Raw genomic sequence first — 9217 nt, 5'->3', positions numbered from 1 at the left:
TCTGCCTCATCTTCTGTGTTCTGCCGACTATTAGTGGCTCAGTTTGTTAAGTGACTGTTTCTAACACTGGAGACCTGAGTTCGTAACCGGGTCCTGACACTTTTTTCTCAGAAATGATACCAACATCTTTACAGTAAGTCGCTCTGGATAAGAGCGTCTGCTAAATGACTTAAATGTAAATGTAAACATGCTAAGGCTGGAAAGGAGAGGAATTTCCACAGTTCAATTTACTGTTTTCCAAATTGAGATGAATCACCTGCAGAGTCAGATAAAAAACTACCTTGATTTAGCTTTATTTGAGATAGTACATTGGTTTCTCAGATGTCTGAAAAATTGCCAAACATTATGAGTCAGTTTTTCTACGTTCTGGCCCAGGTGTGGTTTCTCATCAGAATGACTACTGATAGTTCCTTAGAGAACCAAGGTTGTTCTACTGTATCTATAATCCTACTGGTTTTACAGTATGTGGTCTGTTCTACTGTATCTATAATCCTACTGGTTTTACAGTATGTGGTCTGTTCTACTGTATCTATATCTATAATCCTATTGGTTTTACAGTATGTGGTCTGTTCTACTGAATCTATAGTCCTACTGGTTTTACAGTGTGTGGTCTGTTCTACTGTATCTATACACCTACTCGTTTTACAGTATGTGGCCTGTTCTACTGTATATATATCTATAATCCTATTGGTTTTACAGTATGTGGTCTGTTCTACTGTATCTATAATCCTACTCGTTTTACAGTATGTGGTCTGTTCTACTGTATCTATATCTATAATCCTACTGGTTTTACAGTATGTGGTCTGTTCTACTGTATCTGTATCTATAGTCCTACTGGTTTTACAGTATGTGGTCTGTTCTACTGTATCTGTATCTATAATCCTACTGGTTTTACAGTATGTGGTCTGTTCTACTGAATCTATAATCCTACTGGTTTTACAGTATGTGGTCTGTTCTACTGTATCTGTATCTATAATCCTACTGGTTTTAATGTATGTGGTCTGTTCTACTGTATCTGTATCTATAATCCTACTGGTTTTACAGTATGTGGTCTGTTCTACTGAATCTATACTCCTACTCGTTTTACAGTATGTGGTCTGTTCTACTGTATCTGTATCTATAATCCTACTGGTTTTACAGTATGTGGTCTGTTCTACTGTATATGTATCTATAATCCTACTGGTTTTACAGTGTGTGGTCTGTTCTACTGAATCTATAATCCTACTGGTTTTACAGTATGTGGTCTGTTCTACTGAATCTATAATCCTACTGGTTTTACAGTATGTGGTCTGTTCTACTGAATCTATAATCCTACTGGTTTTACAGTGTGTGGTCTGTTCTACTGTATCTATATCTATAATCCTACTGGTTTTACAGTATGTGGTCTGTTCTACTGAATCTATAATCCTACTGGTTTTACAGTGTGTGGTCTGTTCTACTGTATCTATATCTATAATCCTACTGGTTTTACAGTATGTGGTCTGTTCTACTGTATCTATAATCCTACTGGTTTTACAGTATGTGGTCTGTTCTACTGAATCTATAATCCTACTAGTTTTACAGTATCTGGTCTGTTTTTCTGAGGTATACAGTGCCTTCGGAAAGTATTCAGACCCCTTGACTTTTTGAGTAGTTTGTTACATTACAGCCTTATTCTAAAATTCATATATTTTTGTATGTTTTGTGCAATACCCCATAATGACAGCAACACCTTATTTACATAAGTATTCAGACACTTTGCTATGAGACTCGAAATTTAGCTCAGGTGCATCCTGTTTCCAATGATCATCCTTGAGATGTTTCTACAACTTGATTGGAGTCCATCGGTGTTAAATTCATTTGATTGGACATGATTTGAATAGTGTGTGTGCCACACCTGCCTTTTCCAGTTGCATATAAGCGCAAAGAAGGTCTGGTAGAAGGAATTGTCCGAAGAGCTCCGAGACAGGATTGTGTCGAGGCACAGATCTGGGGGAAGGGTACCAAAACATTTCTGCAGCATTGACGGTCCCCAAGAACACAATGGCCTCCAATATTCTTAATTGGAAGATGATTGGAACCATCAAGACTCTTCCTAGAGCTGGCCTTGGTTAGGGAGGTGACGAAGAACTCGATGGTCATATCTGACAGAGTTCTAGAGTTCCTCTGTGGAGATGGGAGAACCTTCCAGAAGGACAACCATCTCTGCAACACTCCACCAATCAGGCCTTTATGGTAGAGTGTCCAGACAGAAGCCACTCCTCAGTAAAAGGCACATGACAGCCCAGTTGGAGTTTGCCAAAAGGCACCTAAGAACTCTCAGACCATGAGAGACAAGATTCTCTGGTCTGATGAAACCAAGATTGAACTTCACATCTGGAGGAAACGTGGCACCATCCCTACGGTGAAGCATGGTGGTGGATCATGCTGAGGGAATTTTTCAGTGGCAGGGACTGCGAGACTAGTCAGGATCGAGGCAAAGATGAACGGAGTAAAGTACAGAGAGATCCTTGATGTAAACATGCTCCAGAGCACTCAGGACCTCAGACTGGGGCGAAGGTTCACCTTCCAACAGGACAACTATAAGGGCACAGGGTGAGACCCAGATGCAGACACTGGAGGCCGATGGTTCAAGTCTCTGATATTTATTATAATCCAAGGGACAGGCAAAAGATCATAACAAGATCAGAGTCCAGGAGGTATAGAGTGGCAGGCAGGCTCGAGGTCAGGGCAGGCAGTATGGTCAGGCAGGCGGGTTCAGAGTCAAGGCAGGCAGTATGGTCAGGCAGGCTCGAGGTCAGGGCAGGCAGTATGGTCAGGCAGGCGGGTTCAGAGTCAGGGCAGGCAGTATGGTCAGGCAGGCGGGTTCAGAGTCAGGGCAGGCGGTGGTCAAAACCGGGAGGACTAGCAAAAACTGAGAAAAGGAAAAAGCAGGATCACGGAATAACACGCTGGTTGACTTGACAAAACAAGACGAACTGGCCACAGACAAACAGGGAACACAGGGATAAATACCCAGGGACTTACTGGGGAAAGCAGGTGACACCTGGAGGTGGGTGGAGACAATCCCAAAGACAGGTGAAACAGGGCGTGACAGACAACAACCCTAACCACACAGTCAAGACAATGCAGGAGTGGCTTCGGGACTCTCTGAATGTCCTTGAGTGGTCTAGCCAGAGACCAGACTTGAACCCAATCGAACATATCTGGAGAGACCTGAAAATAGCTGAGCAGCGACGCTCCCCATCCAACCTGACAGAGCTTGAGAGGATCTGCAGAGAAGAACGGGAGAAACTCCCCAAATACAGATGAGCCAAGCTAGTAGCGTCATACCCAAGAAGACTTGAGGCTGTAATCGCTAGCTAAGGTGCTTCAACAAAGTACTGAGTAAAGGGTCTGAATACTTATGTGATATTTCAGTTTTGTATTTTTTATAAATTAGCAAATATTTAAAACAAATATATGTTTTTGCTTCGTCATTATAGGGTATTGTGTGTAGATTGATGAGGGGGAAAAAAACGATTTAATACATTTTAGAAGAAGGCTGTAACTTATCAAAATGTGGGGGAAAATCAAAGGGTCTGAATACTTTCCGAAGGCACGATGGGTCCAGATTGTGTGCATTAGTACTATGTTAAAACGTTTTTCTATTCAATTCTGTTCGATAATGTACTGTTATTAGGCCTATATATTTACAGCAGGTTTACTGTAGGATCTACCTATCGTTCACAAAGGATTTATAAAACATCTAACCAATGTTGACTGCCCCGCTCCTCCAATGCCCACACACGGACACAGCACCGTGACCTGCCCCCCTAATATCCCCTGCAGGAAACACCGTGTCGGCCTCCTCCTTACTGACTGCTCCGCTCCTCCAATGCCTACACACGGACACAGCACCGGGACCTGCCCCCCTAATCCCCCCTGCAGGAAACACCGTGTCGGCCTCCTTCTTACTGACGCCCCGCTCCTCCAATGGGATCCTGTCTGGAACACTGCTGGCACCGTTTCACAGCTCAATTTGTCCCGGAGTCGACTATCTGCAGTTCGGAAAGTAAAACTCGACATAGTCGAAGTCATGGACCGCGAACACCCGAAAATGCCTTTTTAACTTTTGAACATATTGAAGGTAAGTTGTTTTCACTTTTAAAACTATGTTCGCGAGAGTTATACATTTAGACACAGAATAGGAATTGGTATGACTCCGTTGAGTGTAACCATGGAAAAGGTTTCGTTCTGTAGCCTATCTAGGACTCAATACTAGTTTCAGTAGTTTCTACTTTCAACTACTGCAGGAGATGTCTTATGTTAAATGTTTAGATATGTCTGTAGATTTAATTTGATTGATTGCGAGAATAACTCATGTTTCAAACTCCAGCCGATCCACTATTATTGATGTTTCAGTCATGTTCAAATGGCTCCAATAAACAGCTAACAGCTAGTATTGATCCGTTTAAACTCAACTAAAGTTAAAAAGAAAGCTTGAAACTTTATTGAAAAAAAAGATTCCAAATACATTGTTGTTGTTTTATCATAATTGAAACACTTTATAATAACTTTCATCAAAGCCAAAGTGTTTATAGATTCAATTTAAACGATTTAAAAATGTTAGATACACATTTTACACTAACCAATACTATAAAGAAATGCCTATGTAATTCTTGTAAGTATTTATAAAATGTTGAAAAAAGTTGCCTGTTTTAAAAAATGTGCTTCATCCAAAGAAGTGGTGCAACTTTTTACACTTGAGAATAGATCAGTATTTAGTCTGTCGATCTGTAGTCCGAATGCTGGTTCTCTGAGCTACATTACCGTTCAAAAGCTTGGGGTCATGAAAGCATACATTACATGAGTTGCAAAATGAATAGGAAATATAGTCAAGACATTGACAAGTTTGTAAATAATGATTTTTAATTTAAATAATAATTGTGGCCTTCAAACTTTGCTTTCATCAAAAGAATCGTCCAATTTGCATCAATTACAGCCTTGCAGACCTTTGGCATTCTAGTTGTCAATTTGTTGAGGTCATCTGAAGAGATTTCACCCCATGCTTCCTGAAGCACCTCCCACAAGTTGGATTGGCTTGATGGGCACTTCTTACGTACCATATGGTCAAGCTGCTCCCGCAACAGCTCAATAGGGTTGAGATCCGGTGACTGTGCTGGCCACTCCATTATAGACAGAATACCAGCTGACTGCTTCTTCCCTAAATAGTTCTTGCATAGTTTGGACCTGTGCTTTGGGTCATTGTCCTGTTGTAGGAGGCAGTTTGCGCTGTTCCGTGAAGGGAGTAGTACACATCGTTGTACGAGATCTTCAGTTTCTTGGAAATGTCTTGCGTGGAATAGCCCTCATTTCTCAGAACAAGAATAGACTGAAGAGTTTCAGAAGAAAGTTATTTGTTTTTGTCCATTTTGAGCCTGTAATTGAACCAACAAATGTTGATGCTGCAGATACTCAACTAGTCTAAAGAAGGACCGTTTTATTGCTTCTTTAATCAGACCAACAGTTTTCAGCTGTGCTAACATAATTGTAAAAGGGTTTTCTAATGATCAATTATCCTTTTAAAGTTATAAACTTGGATTAGTGGCAGGTAGCCTAGTGGTTAGAGTGTAGAGGAGGCAGGTAGCCTAGTGGTTAGAGTGTAGAGGGGGCAGGTAGCCTAGTGGTTAGAGTGTAGAGGAGGCAGGTAGCCTAGTGGTCAGAGTGTTGGGCCAGTAACCAGCAGGTAGCCTAATGGTTAGAGTGTTGGGCCAGTAACCGAAAGGTTGCTGGATTGAATCCCCAAGCTGACATGTGTTGTTCTGCCCCTGAACAGGCAGTTAACCCACTGTTCCCCTGAGCAAGGCAGTTAACCCACTGTTCCCCTGAGCAAGGCAGTTAACCCACTGTTCCCCTGAACAAGGCAGTTAACCCACTGTTCCCCTGAACAAGGCAGTTAACCCACTGTTCCCCTGAACAAGGCAGTTAACCCACTGTTCCCCTGAACAAGGCAGTTAACCCACTGTTCCCCTGAACAAGGCAGTTAACCCACTGTTCCCCTGAACAAGGCAGTTAACCCACTGTTCCCCTGAACAAGGCAGTTAACCCACTGTTCCCCTGAACAAGGCAGTTAACCCACTGTTCCCCTGAACAAGGCAGTGAACCCACTGTTCCCCTGAACAAGGCAGTTAACCCACTGTTCCCTGGTAGGCCGTCATTGTAAATAAGAATTTGTTCTTAACTAACTTGCCTAGTTAAATAAAAAATACAAGTATCTACCACGACCTGCCATTGGAACACAGGAGTGACGGTTGATGATAATGGGCCTCTGTACGCCTATGGAGATTTACCATAAAACATGTCTACACTGTATTTCTGATCAATTTGATGTTATATTAATTGACCAAAAATATATATTTTTTCAAAAACAAGGACATTTCTAAGTGACCCCAAACGTTTGAATGGTGGTGTGTGTCTGAGTCATGTGTCTCTGAGCCGTGTGTCTCTGAGCCGTGTGTTTCTGAGCCGTGTGTCTCTGAGCTGGGTGTCTGAGCTGTGTGTCTCTGAGCTGTGTGTCTCTGAGCTGGGTGTCTCTGAGCTGTGTGTCTCTGAGCTGTGTGTCTCTGAGCTGTGTGTCTCTGAGCTGGGTGTCTCTGAGCTGTGTGTCTCTGAGCTGTGTGTCTCTGAGCTGGGTGTCTCTGAGCTGTGTGTGTCTCTGAGCTGTGTGTGTCTCTGAGCTGTGTGTCTCGGAGCTGTGTGTCTCCTCTGAGCTGTGTGTCTCTGAGCTGTGTGTCTCTGAGCTGTGTGTCTCTGAGCTGTGTGTCTCCTCTGAGCTGTGTGTCTCCTCTGAGCTGTGTGTCTCTGAGCTGGGTGTCTCTGAGCTGTATGTCTCTGAGCTGTGTGTCTCTGAGCTGTGTGTCTCTGAGCTGTGTGTCTCTGAGCTGGGTGTCTCTGAGCTGTGTGTGTCTGAGCTGTGTGTCTCTGAGCTGGGTGTCTCTGAGCTGGGTGTTTCTGAGCTGTGTGTTTCTGAGCTGGGTGTCTCTGAGCTGGGTGTCTCTGAGCTGGGTGTCTCTGAGCTGGGTGTTTCTGAGCTGTGTGTCTCTGAGCTGTGTGTCTCTGAGCTGTGTGTCTCTGAGCTGTGTGTTTCTGAGCTGTGTGTTTCTGAGCTGTGTGTCTCTGAGCTGGGTGTCTCTGTGAGCTGTGTGTTTCTGAGCTGTGTGTCTCTGAGCTGTGTGTTTCTGAGCTGTGTGTCTCTGAGCTGTGTGTTTCTGAGCTGTGTGTCTCTGAGCTGTGTGTCTCTGAGCTGGGTGTCTCTGTGAACTGTGTGTTTCTGAGCTGTGTGTCTCTGAGCTGTGTGTTTCTGAGCTGTGTGTTTCTGAGCTGGGTGTCTCTGAGCTGGATGTCTCTGAGCTGTGTGTCTCTGAGCTGTGTGTCTCTGAGCTGTGTGTCTCTGAGCTGTGTGTCTCTGAGCTGTGTGTCTCTGAGCTGTGTGTCTCTGAGCTGTGTGTGTCTCTGAGCTGTGTGTGTCTCTGAGCTGTGTGTGTCTCTGAGCTGTGTGTGTCTCTGAGCTGTGTGTCTCCTCTGAGCTGTGTGTCTCCTCTGAGCTGTGTGTCTCCTCTGAGCTGTGTGTCTCTGAGCTGGGTGTCTCTGAGCTGGGTGTCTCTGAGCTGGGTGTTTCTGAGCTGTGTGTTTCTGAGCTGTGTGTCTCTGAGCTGGGTGTCTCCATGGTTCTTCAGTCTTTTTCATTTCCTTTGTTCAGTCATAACTTCATCCAAACGTTGTCTCTTGATATCATGTTGATACACAACAAACACACACACACACAGAAAGGGGAAGAGACAACCTCAGTGCCTGTGTGCGTAACCTTCGCGGTCCTACTTGGGATTGTACCGTTGTACCCCCATCCTGGGTATCATGTTGGAGTTGTGTCATGTTGGAGTTGTGTCATGATAGAGTTGTATTACGTTGGAGTTCTGTCATGATAGAGTTGTATTATGTTGGAGTTCTGTCATGATAGAGTTGTATTACGTTGGAGTTCTGTCATGATAGAGTTGTATTATGTTGGAGTTCTGTCATGATAGAGTTGTATTACGTTGGAGTTCTGTCATGATAGAGTTGTATTATGTTGGAGTTCTGTCATGATAAGAGTTGTGTTATTGCCTGGTCTCTATACAGGCATTCAGAAAAACTAGACCAAAAGTCAACATCAAATCAGCCGTATATCAAATATGCTTAGATTGTGTTTGTCTGTCTGTTTGAAATAGCTGAGATTTGGATCGTCTTCCTATATTAGTAGACAGCATAGAACATGCTCTAGGCCGACTGTAGGTATTTGGTTCTTGTTTGCTAAGCTACTAAGTAGAGAAAGTAGAGAAACATGTGTGGTGAGTGTTAGTATGCATACCTTCGCTGTGTGGATCGTAATTGTAGATGCTGTCAAAATACACTAGCTGGTATGAAGTCTAATATCACTGTGGAAAAAATGTATATAGTGTTTGAACCCTCTGTGAGTAAAATAGAAAACAAAATTATATACTGTAAAGAGGAGGATGGCTCGGTCATTCCTCCAGTCTACAGAAGAGGAGGATGGCTCGGTCATTCCTCCAGTCTACAGAAGAGGAGGATGGCTCGGTCATTCCTCCAGTCTACAGAAGAGGAGGATGGCTCGGTCATTCCTCCAGTCTGCAGAAGAGGAGGATGGCTCGGTCATTCCTCCAGTCTGCAGAAGAGAAAGATGGCTCGGTCATTCCTCCATTCTACAGAAGAGGAGGATGGCTCGGTCATTCCTCCAGTCTGCAGAAGAGGAGGATGGCTCGGTCATTCCTCCAGTCTACAGAAGAGGAGGATGGCTCGGTCATTCCTCCAGTCTACAGAAGAGGAGGATGGCTCGGTCATTCCTCCAGTCTACAGAAGAGGAGGATGGCTCGGTCATTCCTCCAGTCTACAGAAGAGGAGGATGGCTCGGTCATTCCTCCAGTCTGCAGAAGAGGAGGATGGCTCGGTCATTCCTCCAGTCTGCAGAAGAGGAGGATGGCTCGGTCATTCCTCCAGTCTGCAGAAGAGGAGGATGGCTCGGTCATTCCTCCAGTCTGCAGAAGAGGAGGATGGCTCGGTCATTCCTCCAGTCTGCAGAAGAGGAGGATGGCTCGGTCATTCCTCCAGTCTGCAGAAGAGGAGGATGGCTCGGTCATTCCTCCAGTCTACAGAAGAGGAGGATGGCTCGGTCATTCCTCCAGTCTACAGAAGAGGAGGATGG

The 9217-nt window shown here is 44.2% G+C and overlaps 1 protein-coding gene across 1 annotated transcript in view; it reads left to right on the top strand.

The window, feature by feature from the left end:
* Positions 1 to 3946: 3946 nt before the first annotated feature.
* Positions 3947 to 9217, top strand: part of il11ra (interleukin 11 receptor subunit alpha) — a 122211-nt gene continuing 116940 nt past the window's right edge. The window contains 1 exon segment of the mRNA XM_065007696.1: positions 3947 to 4108. The gene's annotated coding sequence lies outside the window, so the exon portion shown is untranslated.

The sequence above is a fragment of the Oncorhynchus nerka genome, linkage group LG22 (assembly GCF_034236695.1).
Source record: "Oncorhynchus nerka isolate Pitt River linkage group LG22, Oner_Uvic_2.0, whole genome shotgun sequence".
In the NCBI taxonomy this organism is placed as follows: Eukaryota; Metazoa; Chordata; class Actinopteri; order Salmoniformes; family Salmonidae; genus Oncorhynchus; species Oncorhynchus nerka.
The sequence above is the reverse complement of the archived record's forward strand: the minus strand, read 5'-3'. Positions and strand labels throughout refer to the sequence as shown.